Here is a 24644-nt window from a genome sequence, read left to right as displayed (position 1 = left end):
TTGTTGGTATGTGTCATAGAATGGAAGCTTAAACATGTAATGTATTTTGTTATTGTTCACCCCTTTTGTGCAGTTTTCTGTGTTTTACATCTGAAGACTACTCATCAGTGAGCTGCAACTACTAATCAGCAAGGGAATTTTAACGATCTTGAGTTACGATTTTTTTCCACTCACAGTATATTTATGTGAATGTGAATTCTTAACTATGAACTGTAAGCTGTAAAGACTAGTGATACTTGAACGATGTTAGAAAAGATAATGGTCGGAATCAGAAGTATAGATGGTTGGAAAGTAATGAGAAGAACTACCAACATATACATAAAATGTGGGAAGCTGCGACGAAGGAATGTTAATTTTCTTTGGGCCCCTGAACCGCATGAATGAGTACAGGCTAACGAAGTAAGTATTTCCATGTATCTGGAGGAAGAAGTTGGCAATAGCATAGCATGAAGAAATAAGAAAATAACTGGAAATAAACCATATTAAACAATCGGAAGAACAGATCTTGTCTTAAGAATAACATTCAAAATATGGAAGGCATATAAATCAGAAATATGTATACTGAATCAGTTAAAGAAGGAGAGTGTTAAGGTACGATTATATTCCTCAACTACTCTTCATAAATAGTAAATACTTGTATGGATTCATTGGTAACGTTGTCCCCCATTTACAGGTATCTAATTATTATGCCCCAAAAAACTGGAAAATCTCCCTTGTTAGATATATACGCTGTCTAGCTCTGAGCCGTATTTACGCGGATGAAAAAGTGGAAACCTACGTCCAAGAAACACATATCTTACAATATGTTTCATAGAAGAAATTTTACGTCATCTTCATTGTTTCTTAATGTAAGAAACCACGTTGGTTATTGTACTGTCGTGGAACACTATTAAAATGGACTGAGATCATGGCAGGAATGCCACAATTGCAGAATATGGAGCGAGAAACAGGAGCGGCTCCGTTTTGATGACGCTGCTCCTGTTACACAAATGAAATGCTGCAGCAGCAGTCTGCCCAATGCCACTTCTCTCTGCTAGCCGGCACTAGTCAGAAACACTTTTATGGTTTTTATACAACTTTTGTTGTTCGCTCGTATATTGGCGGCCATAAACCCGGTTTACAACTCAGCTGAAACCTAGGACTTGACGTTTACAAGGAGAGCGCTGTTCTCATTCATTCACTGTCGGTATTTTGTCTGGTATATTGGAGCGGAAGACTAACACGGAGAACGAAGGACTGACGAGAGCGTTTTGAGTAGCTATCCAGCATAATTTACAGAACATCGTAATTTGGGTATGGCTCTAAGAGTAAATGGTCATCTTCAAAAGTTATGTAATCCACCAATATACCCAAGTTATTGTATTCCCTTTCACTACGTTTGGGTCTTTAGCTCCATTACTAACCAAAATTATGTTGCATTTGTTTAAGTACTCGATGGTAGCTAATCATCACCTGGTCCTTTGTAATCACTACTTGTTGACGTTCAAACCACTCCGGAGATGTAGTTCCATGCTTGAATACTTTATTCACTATGTGAATAAAATGTACGCCAATGAGGTTACACATATTCGTTAAAGAGGTAATCAATTAGAACCAATAAGAAATAGGTATGTAGGACAACCGAGAAACAAATACCTTCAGTGCAGATCGAATAGGCTGTTAGCGTCCTGCATGAAGTAAAGAAAGAGAAGAATACAAAATAAATGCGATTACTTCTTCCATTCATGCGTTGAAATTTTATGGTCTGGGTCACTGAATCAGTTCAAGAGTTGAGGTTACATTTTGCAAGCTAATCCTTTTCCATAAGCTGGAAAAGTTTTTGGTAACCGAGTATTTGCTGGTTGTACAACTTAGTAAAACCGTTACTGCATCTATATTATTAATCTTAATTTGTGGGTTTAAATAGTAGCGTATCGGCGTTAGGATTTCCGTTAACATTGGAAAGTGTTGAGCATCAGGTACCTCAAAGGTTCATGGTAGTAATTCCGATAGTTGTGACCCACTTTATACGTCTGTAAACCATAATTGTAGAAACTGCTGCGCCATGTATGATAACTAAAGAAGTCTGGTACCAAATACGCTCTATAAAAGAAGATCCACCGAAAAGGAATTACCCGATAGGGACAGAATTCGTACATGTGACGCACGCGTACAGTGATTTCGACTATTGAAAATATGGCTGATTTATTCAAGAAAAAGGTCTTCACAAATTGAAAAAGTCAACATCGCGTTGATCCACCTCGGGCCCATAGTCAAGAAGTTATTCGGCGTGGCATTGATTGATGGATTTGTTGTATGTCCTCCTGAACGATTTCGTGATCATTTCTGTCCAACTTCAGCTTTAGATCGTCAATATTCAGAGCTGTTTGGAGGGCCCTCCCCATAATGCTAGAAATGTTCTCAAATGCAGAGATATCCGGCGACGTTGCTGGGCAGTTTAGGGTTTGGAAAGCACGAAGCAGTAGAAATTCACGCCGTGTGCGGGCTGCTATTATCTTGCTCAAATCTAAGCCTAGGTTGGGTTGCCATGAAGCGTAACAATACGGGGTATAGAATATCGTCGATGTACCTCTGTGCTGTAAGAGTGCCGTGGATGACAATCAAAAGGATACTACTATATAAAGAAACAGTACCCCAGACGATCACTCCTAGCTGTCATCGATATGGCTGGCTACAAACAGGTTATAAACCTATCTCTGTCCGAGGCGTCTGCAGACACGCCTTTGATGGTAATCGGGACCCTACTCGACTCGTCACTGAAGGCAATTCTACTCCAGTCAATGCGATTCCAGGCCGAAGACCAGCCTCGAGACGTCTCAGACTGCGGTGGGTTACCAGCCTGACTGTCGCACGCCATACGGCCCGACAACCAGAAATGATGGTTTGTGTTGCCATTTATTTCAAGCTAAGAAGGTGTACACCAGCACGGGCAGGGTCTTCCAATGTAGCATGATATCCCTCAGCAGGACATCCAACAAGTCAGCCAATTAATACCAAACCGAATAACCGTTTACATAAGCACTAAGGTGAACCAACGCCTTGCTGACTTTCTTAGATAGTGAAGCTCTTTTTCTTGAATCAATCATCCATCTTTTCTGAAATCGTAATTGCAAAGGACGACTTAGACAAAATATGCAGTTGGAGTGATGAATGGCAGCTAGCTCTAAATGTGGAAAAATGTAAGTTAATGCGGATGAGTAGGAAAATCAATTCTGTAATGTTCGGATACAGTGTTACTAGTGTCCTTCTTGTCACAGTCAATTCGTTTAAATATCTAGGCGTAACGTTCCTAAGCGATATGAGATGGAACGAGCATGTGAGAATTGTGGTTGGGAAGACGAATGGTCGACTTCTGTTTATTGGGAGAATCTAAGGAAAGAGTGGTTCACCTGTAAGGGAGACCGCATATAGAACGCTGGTGTGACCTATTCTTGAGTACTGTTCGAGTGTTCGGGATCCGCACCAGGTCTGAGTGAAGGAAGAGATCGAAGCAATTCAGAGGCGGGTTGCTACGAGATTGCTCGTAGGTTTGTTACCGGTAGGTTAGAACAACACGTAAGTGTTACGGAGATGTTTCGGAACTCAAATGGGAATTCCTGGAGGGAAAGCGACATTCTTTTCGAGAAACACTTCTGAGAAAACTTAGAGAATCGGCATTCGAAGGTGGCTGCCGAACTATTCTGATGCTGCCAACATACATTACGTTTAAGACCACGAATATACGCGGAACAGGAAAGGAAATGAGAATTAGTTGTGCAGGGTACCATCCACCACGAACTCTGAGCTAACGTGCTGGCATCATCTGAGCTACCAAAGCACGATCTGCGCCCCGTCCTCACAGCTTTACTTCCGCTAGGACCTCGTCTCAGATGGTAGGGCACTCGCCCGCTTACGCAGTATCTATGTAGATTTAGATAATGGATTAACAACTTATATAGCATAGGATTCATTTGGGTTATTCCAGTGTAAACAGGCGATATTTTCTGACACTCCCATGGATGTCTTTACAATATTTAATATCGAGTTCATTTTCTTTCTCTCCACGGTAGTACATTCCCGTGTTAATACGTGCTGCATCATCGATGAGTGATGATGCAACGCTTTCTCCTGTTGCATGTTTAACGACATTGGCATTGTTGTAGCCTGTTTCGTAATTTACTGGTTCGCGGGAGAGATAATTTTGCCTATAAGCATTGGTCGTCCTGAGTTTTTGGCATCATTTTGAATATCTCGTCCTGTGTAACTCTTTCGTTGTGTATAATTTTGAACAGTTTGTTATATAATACTCTCAGTCCTGGGAATCATACATGTGAATAATTAAATCATCTCCAATGACATCTACCCATAAATCACCAATCATCCACACTCTTGTTATTAATCAGTCTCTGTAGCGATTGAAAAATAAGTTTAATAGCTTCTTTCAGTACACACTAATCTTCAGTCTGGTTTAGTTAGGTTCATCTTGTATTTAACGTTTTGTGAGACAAAGGATTTGTAGTTACAACAGCTTCCACAGCTAAATCGGTAAACGATTTTTGTTTTGCTTTGTTTAAAAGTACTTGGGAGCAATATGTGAAACGATTCATCTACTTCCTACTGATAATAGTATTGTGAATTTAAGTCACAATATTCCAGACACACTGCATTTCTATGGTAGCGGTGTCTGAGGAATGGACGAGAGATGGGGGGGGGGGGGGGGAGGTGGCTACGGATACACGGTCCTAGGAATGGTGAATGCAAAGAGCGAACTTTAATAACCAGATGTTTCCAAAATGACATTTTCTCTCTGCAGCAGAATGTGCGCTGATACCAGTATAAAACTTCCTGACAGATTAAAACTGTGGATCGGACAAAGACTCGAACTCGGGACATTTGGACATTTGCCTTTTCGCGGGCGAGTGCCCTACCATCTGAGACGAGGTCCTGGCGGAAGTAAAGCTGTGAGGACGGGGCGCAGATCGTGCTTTGGTAGCTCAGATGATGCCAGCACGTTAGCTCAGAGTCCCAAACCAAACGCCACGAACTATACCGAAAAAAAGCTGGTGGAGCACTTGTCAACGAAAAGCAAAGATCCCGAGTTCCAGTCTCCATCCGTGCACACAGTTTTAATCTGCCAGGAAGTTTCATCACCAGATGTGTTTATAAGTTTTTAAGCAGTAATCCACTTCATGAACTACTATTGTAGGAGGGAAGATGATAGTGTTAGTGATTTTTACTTGATGTACTTAACTAACGTTACTGACTGGCGAATATAGCTTCTACCATTTTCGATTATAGGACTAGTTGAACCTATGGTCAACCGGCGTAGATAACTTTATGTACATGATGAACGTAAATGAAGTATAAACTGAGCAACCATAACTACAAGTATTCAGAATCTAGTTACTACCTGTCAAGCATCGGCATTGCATCCATAATACAAATGGAAGGAGATGCTCAATTAATTGTCCAGGACAACAAACAATTTGAAATTCAACGATATATGTAATCAGTGACAGTTATCTCGAAATTACATTTCTGTAAAATGAAGTAGTGATCGTCAAGCAGCGTACAAAAGTAAGTAAGGAGCACGAAGTTATAGATTAAATTATGTAATCGGGTAACAGTATGTAAAAAACTCGAACTAAACAAGAAGCTACGCAGTTTACATCTCCAAACGGCAATTTGCCTTATCAGTCCTAAGGCCCTACGCATCTGATTGACAAATAAGGACAGATACATAAGAAAATGCCAACGAATAGCACAAAACACATACACACACAAATAAATGCACTCACAAAAGAGGAACTGCAGGGGATTACTCTCTCCCTCCCTCTCTCTATCTGTCTCCCAAACATGCACTCTGCTCCCTCTATCTCTCCCTCTTTCTCTCTCTCTCTCCTCGCTCTCTGTCTTTTGCACACATATGCACTTTTAGAAACTTGGAACACCCATTTTATTCAAGTATGATGAATCGCACGGACATAAGACAGAGTGGAGCAGAAATATATTTCACAGAGACAGATCTTGCAACGTTAACAAGAGCAGATTAACAGATGTGGGCATTAGGACATAATAAGAGCAACAGAACATACCGAAGAGTATAATGAAAAAGAACTATGATGTAAATTTATGGCTAATAAGGGAATTGATAGTAAAACAAAGTAAATGATTTTATTTGTAGTGAAACAAAGAAAACTATACCGACTCAAGATACGTGAATTGTAGTCGGAGTCACTATTACCAGTACCCAGTATCCTCCACCGTGCACTGCAAAACAGCTGTCGTAGTTTAAACGTAGACGTAGATGCATCTTGCTGTTAACATTCGTTACAGAGTTGTCAGCCACATAATTTTCCCAGTTCCTCATACCTCACCCACCTTTTTATCATTACTTAAATGTACCTACAGCTGAACGTTACGAAATTTGCTGACAATAAAATATCGCAATTGCAAATGCTGGGAATAAAGTAACGTTATTTCTTGTAACTAATTCCTAATCCGTTGAACTACGTAACTCTAGCATGTTAGATTCTTTGAAGCTGTAGCTTCAAGTGGACACGTATTAAAACACTGTGCAGTTGAATCGTGTTTAGTAGAGGAGTTTATTCAATGATGAATATTCTTGTTGGGTGTGTCTGTCATAAAATTCTGAACACTAGTGCGCACAGTGCGCGCGAGCGCGCGCGCGCGCGCGCGCGTGTGTGTGTGTGTGTGTGTGTGTGTGTGTGTGTGTGTGTGTGTCATCGTATACTGAACGCTTAACCTCAAACTTTCTTCTGTCCTGTGTTAAAATTTATTCGTAGTTCTACTCAGTGAGATGGTCTTGCTGTACTGATTTTCCTTCAGTTCGTGATTTCAGCATCACTCATTTTTTGTGGTGTTTCGCAATTTCTTTTAGAATTTTGAATGATTCCCTCTTGCTTAAGTGACAAAATCCAGCTCTTAAGAATAAGTAGGTCAGTTGGTGTTATCAAGTTCCGAAATTGATTAAAGCATTGAAATATTTACAAATAAATTAAACTAAAATTTTATACGCTGCTGTACGAGGAGTTAAAGAATTATAGCATAGAGTACAAGTTTAAATGTGCACCGAGCTAGTTAAGTCATCGCGTCAGGTATCACTATTAAGAGCTAAGTACTTTAGCCTGAATATCATTCAGCAGGAGCGAAATGCTGTTAAAATGACACGAAATTCTGTATTCCCGATTGGTGAGTTTCCAACACTTTAAACTAACAGGGAAATAGTGAAATACAGTTAAATAAAAATTACACAGAGAGGAGAGTGTACTCGAACACTGCTGTTCTGTCAGCACTGAAACCTGTTGCCGATCGACAACGAATTCATCGAACAATACGATGACATTATAGTGCGAAGTTTTGTCACCCCTAGTGGCCATACTTTTTGATTAATGTTGTTAGGAGTGGATTTTGACTTCGCACTTTTAAAAGCAGCAGTACTTTGCCGATAAGTTGACGATATGTTTCGTCCTCTGGGTTAGACAGTCTTCTTGAGAAATGAAATTTCATGTAAGAAAACATAAGATTTACTATAGAGTTGAAGAAGAAAGTTTTCTACTGCCTCTGGACGTGTTAGGGCGACGTATGAGTCATGGTGCACTTTCACATTCAGTATTTCCTCAGCCCGCTCATACAGACTTCTAATTACACCCCGCTCATTGCCACCGTCCAGCACAGACGGACGGCATTCTAAGGACCTGTATTTACTGAGCCTATACAATCTCATGTAAACGTACAAGCGAAATTTTAACATCTCAAATCTGTGCTCCTCGAAATGAATATTCATCTCAGATTATATGGAGAGCGGTACAGTCGCATATACGACAGACCAAGGAAAAGAATCAGATCTCTAAGACGACACGCTACGTGCCATTATTTGGAAATGTTTCTGCGAAAATAGGCAAGGAATTACGGAAACAGAAAGTGATGTTTCCCACTAAAAAAAAAAAAAAAAAAAAAAAAAAAAAAAAAAAAATTCGGCGCTTTTGAGGTCGGTCAAAAACGAATTACATCTGTGCAATGCAGGTGTTTATAAGATTCTGCGTAGGTGTTGTAAGTCATACACTAAAGATAATGAGCATATGGCATTGGTGGCGGGAGACCCCTCGCGGGGTCATTCGGCCACCGCTCCACTAGTTCTTTAACGCCACTACGGCGACTTGCGAGTGAATGAGGATGAAATGATGATGAAAGACACACAACACCCACTCACCTCGAGGCAGAGAAAATCGGTGACCCCGGCGGGAATCGAAACCGGGACCCCGCGCCGCAAGACCGGGAGCCGCGGACAGTCATACACTGATCAGCCAGAACATTGTGACCACCGACCTACTATCGATGTAACCCGTCCAGGCGATAGCGCCGTCAAATGACGAGAAAAGACTGCTACTCAAACATAGTCACGGTGCAAGTAGTATCAGTGAGTGTGCTGTCCGTGTGTAGTCTGAGCAAAGCGCGCGATCTAATCGAGTTTGACTCAGGGCAGATTATGATAGCTCAGAGGTTCGGCTTGAGCATTTCGGAAAGTGTACGACTTGTTGGGTGTTCAAGGAGTGTTGTGGTGAGTGTCTTCAAGACGTGGTGAAACCAAGGTGAAACCACTTACAGATGTCGTCCTCCCTCAGCACTCATTTTGGACGTTGTAGGCTTGGCAGACTGGTAAAACAGGACAGGCAGCGAACTGTGGCGGAACTGACATCAGACTTTAATGCTGGGAAGAGTACAAGTTTGTCCGAATACACAGTGCAACCAAACACTCCTATCGATTGGCCACCTCTGCCGCCGACCCAAGAATGTGCCAATGTTAATACCACGACATCAGTAACTACGACTGAACTAGGCACTTGACCATCGGCACTGGATACTGGAACAGTGGCAACCTTTTCCATCATGCCGCTGGGAGGGCGCGAATCCAAAACTTCCAGGGGAACAGCTCCTTGACCTATATACTGCGGAACGGGAACAAGCTGGCGGCGGGCTCATTACGTTCTGGGGAATATTCACGTTCCTATCCATGGGTCCAGTGGAGGTCGTGCAAGGCACCATGACTGCCAAGGAGTATCGCACACTGGTTGCTGACCACGTACACCACTTGATGACGATCATGTTTCCCCACGACCGCGACATTTTTCAACAAGATAATGCGCCATGTCACCAAGCCAGGAGTGTGATGGAGTGGTTATAGGGACACAGTGGAGAGTTACAACGAATGCTGCATGATGTTGAAAGTTGCTGCTCGAAGACGCCGGTATCAAATATACACGACAAGTGTCTAAACACTTCTACTCCAGGGTGCTCCTCAAGTCGGGAGACGAGACGAGAGTACATTGTGTTTCAAACTGCGTGAGTGAATCGATAGAAATATGCATCCCTAGCTTTCTGTTTGGCCAGCGTTGGACGAATCTCCAGCCTTGCCGTAGAATATTTGAGCTATTTCCCGTTTGGCAAAGATGTGCCGCTCTCACAGAGAAGATGGAGTAGAGTTTGACAGGCAGAAGGTATGTAATAGGCATTCTGGAACATTTCCATGCGACTAGCGTCTGGTTGTCTCTACTCAGAAGCGATATTATCACAGGCCCAGACTTGTCATCAGTGATGTCATCACTTTTGTCAGTGACATCATCATCCTTATCAATGACATCATTACGATGAAAACCATGACCCTTTTCCCCCCTCATCCTCTGTTCAGCCAATCAGAATGCAGAATGGTGGAAAAAAGCCAATTGTGGTAGTGATATAAAGACCAATGTGGTGAAATAATCCCAGTTGTGCTTTGTGCTCCGTCCCTCTCTCCATCCAATCTCAGCATAATTTTGAAATGATGCTCTCAATTTAGTAAAGGTGACCGAAAATTCAAAGATATGCATTATTTCCGTAACCTTCCCTTGAAGAAGTTTCAAGTTAAAAGATATTTACGTGATATGATCTAAGATATCTGCCTCTCAACTGAGCACAAACACACAAACACACACATACACACACACACACACACACACACACACACACACACACACACACACCGTGCCCACGGTGGCTCAGATGGATCACAGTTCGCCGGCGGACGGCGTGGAGGTAGGACGTAGTGTGGTGTGCGCTGCGCCGTCTGTGCTTCCGCGTGGTAAGTCTTGCGCTCGCTGCGGCTTAAAACTCTGTTTATAGAACACTTCGAGACGTAATGAGTAGAATGCAGTGATGACTCAACCAAGTCGAAAAGATACGTTGAAACTTACCTTTGATCCTCGATATGCCAGACCCAAGTCGTTTGAAGTAGAAGATTGGTTAGAAGAAGATGTGAAGCTCTCCTTTAATGATGTAATTGGGATCCACCTGTCGATTGTAGCTTGTGTCGTGTTTGTTAAAATGCGTAGTTCCAAGTTGTGCGAGAAAATAGTTGAATCTTCCGGAGGTGTCATGAAATTTAAGCACTCAGATGGAAACGTTGGTGAAGTTACCGTTGCATACGCTGTTTTGGCATTCGTACAATTCGAATCTTCGAGTTGCCTTTTGAGATTACAACAGACCAAATTAATGCTGTAATTTCACCCTTCGGGAAAGTGCTCAGCAACTTTGCCGAGAAATGGTCAAGCGCATAAATTCCCAGTACTAAATGGCGTACGGCAGCTTCGAGTAGAGTTTCAGAAGCACATCCCGTCGTACATCAATGTCTGCGGATATATTGTAACTTATGACGACCAACCGCGAACCTGTGCCGCCTGTAACAAGCTTGGGCACGTTCGCGCAGAATGTATACAGCGGCGCGTTGTACAGCTGCCGGCCGGCGAGGCCGCCAGGCCACCGGCGATGACAACACTGCCGGGAACTTACGCCGCCGTGGCACGCGAACGGGCGACTGCTTCCTCAGCCCCTGAATTGTGTGCAAATACAAATTCTCCAGACACTGAAATTCCGATGGACGTCAGTGCTGTCATAGCTGACGACCTACATGAGTCCCGCCAATCTACGGAAACGGTTGAAGTTCCACCGAAAAAGGCACCTGCAACTGTAAAGGCAGCAGATCCACCGAAAGTTGACGACCGACACACCTTGCAGGGAAGCGACACTAACTTGGATGCTGAAAGAAGTCCGTCGAGAGGCAATTCTCCAAAGAAAAATAAAAAACGCCGGCTAGCGCGCAAAGGTGCAGAGAGGCAGCTCCCACACTCCGACAAAAAGCGAAGGAAATAGGTAGTACCTTAAGCCAACAGATCTATAGCAACACGAAAGCGACACCAGTTTCTGAGGAGCGTTCCCCTTCTGCGCTGGAAAAACGAGACGTCCAAGGAAAGCCAACAAAGAAAGCATCCAACCACCCCCAAGAAACGAGTCACTCTCATGAAGCTTCACTCGTCTCACCGACGACGACAACCTCAACCAGCTGGGCAGACGAAAGCGACCACAACAATGCCGACGAAGAAGTGACAGAAGTTTCAGAAACTAAGACGTCCTGTAAGCTAGCCCCACAGGTGGCTGATTTCTTAAACGAAGACGTCTCCGCGAACGAACATTCTAAAGAACAAGGACACACCACTGAAACATTTGCTACCTGTGAATATTATTCAAATGCGTTTTAAGGCTGACGCTTGCGAGACAAAACAGAAGAATGTTTTTTTAAGTTAGATCAAGTAGAACGAAGAATGTCTGACATACAAGCATACAAAATTGCGACAGTAAACCTTAATAAGATTCATAGTTCCTATAAACTACAGAACTTAAGAGATTTTGTATATGCTTCTGACAGTGACATTATACTTTTACAAGAAGTGACATTGAGCTTGTTAACGTACCTGGTTTCAACGCCATTACAAACCCAGGGCATGGAGGGGAAATGGGCACGGCTCTGCTCACAAAGGAGGGCATAGTAGTCCAAGATGTAGTGAAACTACCAAACAGTAAAGGCATAGCGGCCACAATATACAAACTACGCCTCATTAACGTGTATGCCCCTTCAGGATCCAGTAACAGGCACCGCAGAACGGAGTTCTTTAAAGAAGAAATTGTCCCACTATTTGGAACTCGATATGAACACCTTATCCTGGGAGGAGATTTTAACTGTGTTTTGCATGCCAAAGACCAACCTCCCAATTTCAACAAGTGTACTGAACTGGAACGTATAGTTAATGACTTAAGACTAATAGACTCATGGGAACATATGCACGGTGCAGCCCCTGGTTTCACCCACGCCACAAGTCACTCGGCGAGCCGTCTCGACGGGATATATGTAACGCACAATTTGAAACACCTCATTTTGCAGTCCGAAGTATGGCCTACCGTTTTTTCAGATCATGCTGCATACATATGCACAATCAATCTGATAAAACAAGGGACCTTCCGAGGTAGAGGCACATGGAAGCTCAATGTGTCACATCTGGAAGACCATGCTTGTCAGGAGGCATTTTACAAGGTATGGAGAGAGTGTGAAAGCAAATTTACCTCGTACAACTCTGGCACTGACTGGTGGCTGAAACATGCCAAACCTAAAATACGGAGGTTTTTCATAAACTACTCCAAAGACAAAAACTTTTGGTACAAATCAACTACAGAATTTTACTTTCAGTGTCTAAGGGATTTGTACAAGTCCGATGCAACAGTTGTGGACAACTACGAAAGAATTAACAAAATTAAAGCGAAAATTTTAGCACTACGGCGTAAACAACTGGAAGGCTACCAAATAAGGTCGCGTGCCCAGAACATAGCCCAGCACGAGGTCACTTCCATTTATCATGTCATTCGTGAAAGCAAAAGGGCGTCTCGCAAGATATTATCTGAAATAACAACTTATGATGGAAGGAAGCTGACGAAGCAAAGAGAGATTAAAGAGGCAATCGTACAGCATTTTGAATCCTTAATGTCTAGTCAACCGGTTGACCAACAGCTTCAGGACGAGTTAATAATCAACCTCCAGGGCAAAGTATGCCACGCGGAAGCACAAACTCTCATCTCGGAAGTGACTGAAGAAGACGTCGAAGAAGCTATATGTGGAAGCACGAAAAATAAGGCTCCAGGGGCAGATGGAATTCCGGCAGAATTTTATCGCAGATTCAGTGGCCTCGTAAAAGGCAAGTTTACTCTCATCTGCAACGAACTGCTAAACCCTGAAAATGACATCCCGAAAGAATTTCGTGAGGGACTCGTAGTGTTAGTGCCAAAAACTACCAATACGAAATCTGTAAGTGCTCTGAGGCCGATTACGCTTTTAAAAAGCGATTACAAAATCTTTGGCCGCATCATCGCTCGCAGGCTGAAAACCACAATGACCAGCGTCACTGGCTCTTATCAAACAAGTGTGGGGAAAGACAGAAGAATTCTCCAGACCCTCTGTGATTACAGGGACCTAATCTCAACGGCCGACGTCTGCAAAATAAAATGTGCACTCATCTCACTCGACTTTGACAAAGCCTTCGACAGAGTTAATCATAGTTTTCTCCTTCGCACCATGGGCGCAATGGGCTTCCCACCTCGATTCAATGCGGTAGTAAGAAATACATTAACAAACAACTCAGCCAGAACTGTCATCAATGGACACATTAGCCGCCCGATTGACGTCACCAGCTCCATTAGGCAAGGGTGTCCAATGTCAATGGCACTCTTCGCCATCGCCATCGGGCCCCTGCTTGCCTCCCTTATGAAACATCTACAAGGACTACAAATACATGGAGAAAAGATCGTGTGCAAGGCATGCGCTGATGATGTTGGCTTCCTAGTTGGGAATGGCGCTGAAGTACAGAGCGCACTACGAATAGTAACAAAATATGAACAGGCAGCTGGTGCAAAACTTAATAGAACAAAGTCGGGGATTTTCAACATTGGCCGTGGAATTGGGACGCAAACGCGGGATCTGTTACGCGAGCTTGTAACCATGAAATGTCTCGGCATAGATTTTAAAAGAAATATCAAGCACACTATTGCTGCTAATTATCGAAAATTACTTAACAGCATACGTGCCTCTGTACAAGCACATAGTATTAGGAAACTCGATGAACTTCAAAAAGTAACAGTGGCAAATGTATACATCACATGCAAAGTTAATTATGTAGCTCAAGTTCTGCCACCATGTGCGACTTTGTTGAAAAGCATCGCATCTGCACTAGGACACTTTGTGAGCCGCGGACGTATTTTCAAAGTCAAATATGACATTCTGATGCTCCCTACGAAATGTGGTGGGTTAAATCTTACCGATGTCAGCAAAAAAGCCCAAGCCTTATTCCTTGCTACCACATACAAACAATGGAAAGAGCCAAGTGGTACCCTTGCTGCACATTTGTTAAACGAAATAGCTCCTACTTACGTCCGTGCACCTATAAATGTCCAACACATACCAAACGGACTATACCACTTGAAATACTTTTTCGTAGACTACAGCTACATACAGTCAAGGATTCCTGAAAAAGACATCATGAAAGTAAAAGAACTTTATAATAACTTGATGAAAGACAAACCCAGAAACGACGTAGAACAAAAGTATCCTTGTTATAACTGGGAAACAATATGGGAAAATATTCACTGCCGGAACCTGCCAACGTATGTCAAATCGACCTGGTACTTTGCTGTAAACAGAAAAATTACGACGAACTCTAAACTTCACTCTATTCGATTGGCCGAGTCACCGCTGTGTACATTATGTAAAATATCAGATACCGAAGAGCATAGATTGCTGTGTGACAGGGTAAAAGAAATATGGCTCTACATAAGACAAAAGATAGCGAGCGTCAGCAGAACTACGCCCAATTCCGTTACGACTGCTGAAGTTTTAAACCCTAACGGTATACCTTACCCTAACACAAAACGAAATGCAGTTAACTGGTTGAAAGGCCAAACGATGCATTACGTCCTAACAAAAGAATCAAGCTGTAGGGAGGACTTCTGGGTATACCTTACGACTGAGCACCACAGGTTGATGTGTACTAAAAAATACAAAGAAAATTACGCAAATTTTTTAACTAAAACAATCCTGTAACCAATAGAAATGCGTAATTTACATTACACATCCAAGCATTTCGTGTATTAGACGTATGATTTTTGTTTAACGTTTGTACTTCACGTAGCAGGAGGAGGATTTCCAACAGAAAGTAATCAGAGAAGATCATCAGTATAGACCAGTTAAGCCTATGTGTATCTATTCCTTTGTTTTCGGGGAAGCACACTGATGAAACTGGTATACACCCTTTATTTAGTTTGTGTCTTTCTTTCCTTTTCTTTTCACAAGAAGACACCTTTATGTTAATGATGTGTAAAATCAAGCAGAAGAAGCCTATTTTACTTCATTACCTTCTGAAAAAGGAAATTTTACTTATCAGCAATAATGAGTTTGCTTCTTTCCGTTTTTCCACGCACGTAGAACGAATTTACAGATGCAGTTACATTTCCATAACAATTATGTGACTGCCTTCTCAATGGAATTTACATTTATTTTTATTCAAGCCATGTTGCAAACAAAGGCAACAGAAGGGGCATACTTCGTTCGTCATTCAGAAGAAGCGCGTTTCCACATCATCAAGTTACATTCATTCCTAAAGGTGGAGAAGTTGGGTCGAGAAGGCAACACTTGGCGAGCGTAGAGGACGGGTTGAAGGGGAGGAAGGAGACCCGAAAAAAAAAGATGGATAGAGCGTCTGCCATGTAAGCAGGAATCCCGGGTTCGAGTACCGGTCGGGGCACACAATTTTCAACATGTCCCCAATTAAGTACATCAACGCCTGTTTGCAGCTAGGGTTTCCACTTAATTATCATTTCATTCTTAGCAAAGCTGCATGGTCATCCACGGTAACTGTTCTTTCGGGAACAGATACTACCGTCATTAAAATATGGCTTCCCGGCCATTGACCTTCTTGTGCAAACGCACACGCTATGCCCGAACTCGTACGGGACTTGGTAGATTAATCTGCCACGAGTAATGAGTATGATGGGCAAACATCTATAAGGCGCACTACGAATGTAGTGGTGTGGACATGTTGGGAATGTGGATCTCGCGGGGAGCGTGCAAGTGATAAGTCCCTGCAGACGCGCTATCCTCTGTGCCCACGGTGGCTCAGACAGTCTGGCATTAGCTGCCGCAGCGGTCGCATGCTCCTCAAGTTTGCTCCGTGAACGTTCAGTGTTTACGCCAGTGTTTTCGTGTCTTGTGCTCGTTTATTGACGTTTTGCACGTGAATTAAGCGTTATCAATTGAGCATTTGGTCTTCTTTCGTGTCATCTTTCTACGAAGTGCCGTTGGGATTTCGGCGTTGTCCGAGATTTCTTCGCTGCAGAACACCATGGCAAACTCCGTGAGAAAAAACACCGTGATTTTCACCTTCGACAAGTACACCCGTCGAGTACAGCCCTCTGCACTTGAAATACACGACTGGATTACCGAGGCAATTGGCCTTCATTCTGAATCTGTTCATACCATGCAGCCGGACTCTGATGAATACTGCATTTTTGTAAAGTTTAATGATTCCGCGAGTGTAGACCGCTTTCTGGCAAAATTTGGTTATGAAACGGAATTTATACACCGTGATGGTACTAAAAGTACTGTCAAACTCCGGAATTCCGAGTCTGTAATTAGGAATGTTAGGTTTTTGAATATTCCCATAGAAGTAGACAATTCGAAAATTAAAGATGTCCTATCAAAGTATGGGGTTGTCAGGCAAATAGTCAACGAAAGGTGGGCTTCGCATTTCAAGCTGCAGTGCTTTAACGACATTCGCTCCGTGGAGATGGAAGTGAAAGCAAACATTCCCTCCCACATCTTTGTTGACGGGCACAAGGCGCATGTTATGTACTCAGGGCAAACCCCTACATGTCATGTATGTAACGAGTCTGGTCACCTCCGTCAGGACTGCCCTCGCCGTGTATTTGTGCTAACAAATAACCTTACGCAACGCCGGAAATTGACACTCAACGATTTGTTGCCAGCCAGTAATACAACAGAGCCGGCGGCGGTCGTGGATCCTGTTACTACCTCTGAAAATGTTGCACTTAATGTTAATGACTTTCCGTCTTTAAAACCTGCATTAACTGCTGAAATTCCGTCCCGTGACAGCGAGATTCCCACAAAAAAGCGTCCTCTAGAGGACACTGAAAGAAATGTTGATGAGGACTCTTCCTGTGAAACACCCGTTGCCAGGAGGCCGAAGCCCAGTCCTGAAGATCTGTTAGAAGTGGAAAAAGGAGATGGAATGACGGTCGATGTGGCTCCCACTTCCGCACAAGGACTTACACCGCCACGAACAGATAGTGACGCAGCGGATAGTGATTTTTCACGGAAATGTGACCCTGAGCCTGAGGTCACGGCTGAAATAACCGCATCAAGTGCACAACCCATACAGTGCAAACCGTACGAGGAAGTACCAGGTAAAGAACCTGCTGACTCCGAAGCGCAACGCCGCGCCGAAGGAGGAAATACACAAGCATCACCGCCTCGCCAGCAAAACAACACAACAGACACCACGCCGGAACCAAACATTGACGACCCGCAAGCCACGGCCGTTGCCCCATTTAGCCAACGCCGGCGGCTGCGACAGACACCGGGTCTTGCTGTCACGCGTCATCAAGCGAAAGTCACACCAGAGAAGAAAGACATCAAGAAAAAGAATATTAAATATGAAGTCATCAGGGCCAACACTGACGAGGAGAAAGAGAATGGCCACAGTGACTTATAGCAATGCATTGTCAGGATTTCAGGATACTTTTCTTCTCAAGCTATTTGTTTAAAAGCAGTGCAAATTTTTCTAGGCAGTTAGTACATGTAATGGGCACACAGCTTGTAAAGATCGTGCCTTGTAGGGAAGCACGTTTGCTGCTATAATCATACCGAACCTCATCCCAAATAGCTTCTTCCGGTATGTCTGTGCTGCAAGCTTATAGCATTACTACTATTAACATTAATAAAATACAGTCACCCTTGAAATTGGCAGCACTAAAAGAATTCTTGTACCAGTCCGGAACAGATATCGCGTTGCTACAGGAAGCTGCGATAACGGAATTTCGGATCCCAGGCTTTTTTGAAATTGTGAATGTTTCTACGGAAACCAATATCGGTACAGTCATTCTTATAAGGGAAGGCATTCCGGTGACTGAAATCGAACGACTAGAATCAGGAAGAGCCATAGGCATAAAAATTTTCGATGTGACAGTGATTAACCTTTACGCCCCATCAGGAACTTCCCACAAATTGGATCGTGCGAAGTTTTTTCAAGATGAACTGATTTATTTATTGAGGAAAAATCCGTGTTCTCTTATACTAGGTGGAGATTTTAACTGTGTTTTAAACCAGAAAGATCAACAACCCAACTTCAACTACTCGCCACAGTTAAAAAAGTTAGTAAGTGATCTACACCTTAAGGATGTGTGGGAACTTCAGCACCCGACGTCAGTCGGGTTCACGTATATAACCAGCCACTCCCGTAGCAGACTAGATAGAATTTACGTGTCACCAAATTTTTAAAATTATTTATTAAACGTTGAGACTATTCCAGTGTATTTTAGCGATCACAGTACACTTTTAACTTGCTTTAATCTAAGTGTACAGCCAACCCGTCGATTCAGAGGCCAATGGAACTTAAATATCTCTGTTTTAACTGACGAAGAACTGCAACAGGAAATAAGGTTTGCGTGGACTATGTGCCTCCGCACAGTAGACAAGCACCCAACAGTCATTGACTGGTGGACAAGGAGGGCTAAACCAAGGCTGCGGAAAGTTGTCATGCAGTATAGTGCAGCGAGGCACAGGGAGTTGAGGAATACAATGGAGTTTTATTATAAAGTTTTAAGAGACTTATATCAACAGGCCCATGATGACGTAATTCGTCTAAATGATATCAAAAAAATAAAAGCCAAGTTATTAAGCATTAAACGGCAACAGATGGAGGGACTCAAAATTAAATCGAAAGCCACATCAGTCGTAGCAGATGAAACAGCTTCTCTGTATCACTTGGTGCGGCATGCTAAAAACAGACGTCTAACTTTAATTGATGAAATCCAGACGCATACTGGTACGAGGCTCACATGCCAGAAACAAATACTGGACGAAGTCCACAGGTACTATGAAACCTTATATGCCCCTACCACAGTGGAAGATGCAGCTCTCGAGGACTTTCTCACTATTTTAGGTCCACAATTGTCGGGAACAGACAACGCTGACATCCTGTCACCTATTACTAAAGATGAAGTGCATGAGGCAGTGTGTAACTCACCTCTCAACAAATCTCCGGGACTTGATGGCCTCCCTGTGGAGTTTTATGCCCGCTACTGGTCTATAATTGGGGACAAGATCACTTCCATGGCAAATGAGGTCCTGAACGGAAAACCGGTCCCTGCAGAGTTTAAGGAAAGTAAAATAGTACTGATTCCTAAGAGTAAAGGCAAAACCAACTTAAACAATTTTAGGCCTCTTTCGCTACTAAATTCTGATTACAAAATAATTTCGCGTATTATCAACAAAAGACTCTCTGCCTTTTCCAACAAAATATTGAGTCATCACCTATCTTGCTCTCCGACCAGAACGATATTCGAAAGTCTATCTGCATACAGAGACGTCATTGCAATTACCTCAGTGACAAGTATAAAATGTGCTTTAATCTTTATAGATTTCAACAAAGCTTTTGACCACGTTAGTCATAGATACCTCTTTGCGACGCTGTCAAGAATGGATTTCCACCCCCAGATTGTGAACATGCTAAGGAATATTGCAACAGGTGTAAATGCGAAAATAGCAATCAATGGCCAAACATCTAAACCCATACAGATAAGGCGAGGGGTTCCACAGGGCAGTCCCTTATCAATGTTTTTATTTTCAGTATCTTTAGAGCCCTTCCTCCGCACTGTCCACGCAAGATTAACAGGCATAACATTGAGTGGTGAGAAAACTGTCATACGAGCTTATGCTGATGACGTGGGCGTTGTAATAAGGAATAAGGAGGAGACAGTTACACTGGAAAGAGAAATCCAAAGATATTGTCTAGCGTCGGGAGCGACAGCAAATGAAAACAAAAGTCAAATATTGAATCTACGGGACCTAGATCACCTTCGACTGGCATGGGCAAAACAAGACAACAAACATAAAACTTTGGGAATCACCTTAATGGCATGTCCGATGCGGATGGCTGCTTTTAACTGGACGGAAACTAGGAGGAAAGTTCATGGTGCTGTAATGGAGAACATCCATCGAACTATGGACCTGGTGCAAAAAGTCAGATTCATCAACTCCTGCGTTTTGTCTAAAGCGTATTTCACTGCGCAGGTATTTCCAATCCCTAAACTAGTAGCGAAAGGGATCATGTCCACTGTTACCAATTATTTATGGAGAGGAGACATATTCAGGGTTGGTGCGACTACGGTTATACTGGATGTCAGAAACGGGGGCCTCGGTTTGGTGGATATTCGCAATAAAGCGTCTGCTCTGTTCCTCAAACGGACTTTCCATATACTTAGAGAACTTCCACAATGTATAACCGCAAAGCTCTTTGAGGCTGTGACACCCCATAGCCTGCAAGCACCGATTGATGTGCGAAGGATTAATGCCCGTCTGCAGTATGTGAGGAACTTTTTCCTCGAAGCAAGTTATCTTAGTGACGAAATCAGAAGCAACACACGTATCACAGCGCGCGACATCATACTTGAAAGGAAGTTAAATGAGGGTAGAAACAAAATTGAAACGAAATTCCCAAATTGTGACTGAAAAGCTGTATGGCGGAACATCAACTATGCCGGGCTATCTACAGACGCTATTTCCGCATGGTACAAAACAGTTAATAATGTCATCAGCACCAACGAGAGACTATATGGGATCGGTTTAAACCAGACACACCTTTGTGGATAATGCAATCTGGTGGATACACTCAGCCACAGATTCACCTGTGGTGGCAATGTGCATAACTGGAATTGGATCAGGCAACAAATCGCCTTTCTCACCAGATCCTCTACGCAATATATAACGCCGTCGCTCCTCCTGAGACCGGACATGACATACTTTCCGAAATTAAAAACCAATGCTATTAGCTGGTTACTGGGAAAATATGTTAGTTATGTCATCCACACACTTGGGTCGGACAACGAGATAGAATTCCGCGTTTACATGAAGTGTGAATATGCAAAAATCAGCACGTATCGCAACCACAAGAAGCACTATGGCAACATGCTGAAGATCATTTTTGAAAGAATGGGCGTTGGTTAAATATGTGAAACCACTACAACACCTTGAACGAGAACGAACAGAAGAAAAATAAGTCACTTGGTTCCTTATTATTATTTACTTTAACCTTGCTTCCGGAACTTTCTTTTTTTGTTTTTTTGTTTTTTTTTGTTTTTTTGTGTGTGTTATTGTTATGTGTATAATTGGATTGTATTTAAACTGGTTCATAGTCAAGAAAACTGGTATTAAATATGCTATTATTTTTTATTCAATGGACAGTTTACAAATTAAACAGTGAATTCAACTTTGTAGACAAACCCACTGATTGGGTGACAATAGTTTGCACCTAGAATAATCTCAGTTATCTTGAGCAAAGTTATACTGTAAGCACTTTTAAAGTTTGTTTTACCATTATTACTGTATTAGACATATTTAGCATATAAATAGTTTAAAACTGGTTCTTTTTTTAATGTTGCAAATGGTTTAATCATTAATTGTACTGTTGAATACTTGAAATGTATGTTTTAGTAAAATACAATAAAAAAAAAGATGGATAGGGCGTCTGCCATGTAAGTAGGAGATCCCGGGTTCGAGTCCCGGTCGGGGCACACAATTTTCAACATCTCCCCAATTAAGTACATCAACGCCTGTTTGCAGCTAGGGTGTCCATTTCATTATCATTTACTTATTTCTGTTGTTAAATATAATAATAACGTAATACACAGACTATTAAATACAGTATTGTCAAGATTTTGTCGATTGCTGCTCCTTTAAAGTTGGTAGATCACATTAGAATATTGCATACTGGAACAGTTTCTCACACTTGAAAAAACTTAACTACACTGTAATAGGCTTAACGTTTGCAATTTCAGAAAAAGACAGCAGCACGCATAAAGTAATTGCTGTCATTTCGAAACAGAGTAAGAAAAGTATTAAACTTCAATTACAGGGCTAGCTAGAGACGAATTTCTGAAAAGCGTTCCAATGTACACCACTCTCCCCTATTCTCTTGTCGTTTATGCAGCATAATATTCTGGGTTTCCCACATTTACTAGGAGCACGATCCAAGCTCCTCAGTCTCTTGAGCATGGAACAGGTAAGAGGAATTCGCGTCTCTGTGCCACAGTTTTACTCGAATGGTAAAAAAATTATTACATTGAAATAATGTTTTCTCTGCTCTTTAAGATACGCATAATAATCCAAGGTGCCACACGCCTGAAGACACCACAAAGCTAGTCAGCCTCCAGCCTCTGTGAAAAGACAGCGCTAACCTGGGCACTGCTCTTACTGCTCTACCAATTTCGCCCGGTATGTTCAATTCTTCTACAGAATTAATACAGTCCCCAACCCAAGAACCAATGTGTGCCGTTTGGTATCCCATAGATAATTAAGTGAACTGCTTAAAGACCTTTCAAACTGATAATTAGCGTCTTTATTTTCTGGAAAATCACCTTTTACTTATTTTGTTGCTTTCCTGTATGTTCCTTTTGGCATTGTATGAATGTGTCGTGTCTGCTTTTTTCGACATGCTCGAAAGAATAGACACCATGCGGGATCTGCAGTTTTGATAAGTATTATGTATACTGCAGTTGCAGGGGAGAATTAAAACGAAATGGAAGGAACAAACGATATCAGTTATATCGGGAATTTATGCGAAATCAGCAGCGAGGAGTGAAAATGGGTGCCACACCGCGAATGGAAACCAGGCTCTCCCTCTTACTAGGCAGGTGAATTAAGCACTGCGCCATTCGGACAAAGTGCTTGCTGTAAATGCGCAGACTGTCTTGCACGCTCTCTGCGCGACTCTCATTCCCACCTATTGCCACATATCGGCAGTAATCATCCATGTCCTCTATTAGCGTTAACTTTAGATTCCCGCCGGAGGCAGAACACTGATGCGCATCCACACTGAAGGCTGTGGATTTATTGCCGTTAGTGGCGAATCAATTATGTGAAAGCATGGTGTTTTCTGTTTCAGTCATTTCAAAAAGAAGCGACGCCATGCATTCATATAACTGATTCGCCTCGATAGGCAATGAATCCTCAATTGGCGAGCATGGATGACATGATGACATAGACGTGGACTGCGAATAGTTCGTGTTAGGTGGGAATGTGAATCGGCCGGAGAGAGTGCCAAAATAGTACGCGCATTTGAGATACACATAGTGTCTGGATGGCGCAATGGTGAATGCAACTGTCTAATAAGCGGGAGATAACCGATGCGAGTCCCAGTCTGGCACACATCTTCACTCATCGCTGTTGATTCCGCGTAGTGTCCCGATGCAGCTGATATCGTAACGATATCACTTCCTTTAGTTTCCTTTTTTCCTCTCCAACTACGGTTTACGTAATTTTTGCAATGCACCATTGTTCATCTCCTTTTTGTTTCCATGTCGTCTTCACGAGCACAATCAGGTGGTTTCACCATAACAACTCGTAGCAAAATGTAACATATTTTAGATACATCGTCGTTATATACAGGGCTATTACAAATGATTGAAGCGATTTCATAAATTCACTGTAGCTCCATTCATTGTCATATGGTCACGACACTCTACAGATACGTAGAAAAACTCATGAAGTTTTGTTCGGCTGAAGCCGCACTTTAGGTTTCTGCCGCCAGAGCGCTCGAGAGCGCAGTGAGACAAAATGTCGACAGGAGCCGAGAAAGCGTATGTCGTGCTTGAAATGCACTCACATCCGTCAGTCATAACAGTGCAACGACACTTCAGGGCGAAGTTCAACAAAGATCTACCAACTGATAACTCCATTCGGCGATGGTATGCGCAGTTTAAAGCTTCTGGATGCCTCTGTAAGGGGAAATCAACGGGTCGGCCTGCAGTGAGCGAAGAAACGGTTGAACGCGTGCGGGCAAGTTTCACGCGTAGCCCGCGGAAGTCGACGAATAAAGCAAGCATGCAGCTAAACGTACCAGAGCCGACAGTTTGGAAAACCTTACGGAAAAGGCTAAAGCAGAAGCCTTACCGTTTACAATTGCTACAAGCCCTGACACCCGATGACAAAGTCAAACGCTTTGAATTTTCGGCGCGGTTGCAACAGCTCATGGAAGAGGATGCGTTCAGTGCGAAACTTGTTTTCAGTGATGAAAGAACATTTTTTCTTGATGGTGAAGTGAACAGACACAATGTACGAATCTGGGCGGTAGAGAATCCTCACGCATTCGTGCAGCAAATTAGCAATTCACCAAAAGTTAACGTGTTTTGTGCAATCTCATGGTTTAAAGTTTACGGCCCCTTTTTCTTCTGCGAAAAAAACGTTACAGGACACGTGTATCTGGACATGCTGGAAAATTGGCTCATGCCACAACTGGAGACCGACAGCGCCGACTTCATCTTTCAACAGGATGGTGCTCCACCGCACTTCCATCATGATGTTCGGCATTTCTTAAACAGGAGATTGGAAAACCGATGGATCGGTCGTGGTGGAGATCATGATCAGCAATTCATGTCATGGCCTCCACGCTCTCCCGACTCAACCCCATGCGATTTCTTTCTGTGGGGTTATGTGAAAGATT

The sequence above is a fragment of the Schistocerca cancellata genome, chromosome 4 (assembly GCF_023864275.1).
Source record: "Schistocerca cancellata isolate TAMUIC-IGC-003103 chromosome 4, iqSchCanc2.1, whole genome shotgun sequence".
NCBI lineage: Eukaryota > Metazoa > Arthropoda > Insecta > Orthoptera > Acrididae > Schistocerca > Schistocerca cancellata.
The sequence above is the reverse complement of the archived record's forward strand: the minus strand, read 5'-3'. Positions refer to the sequence as shown.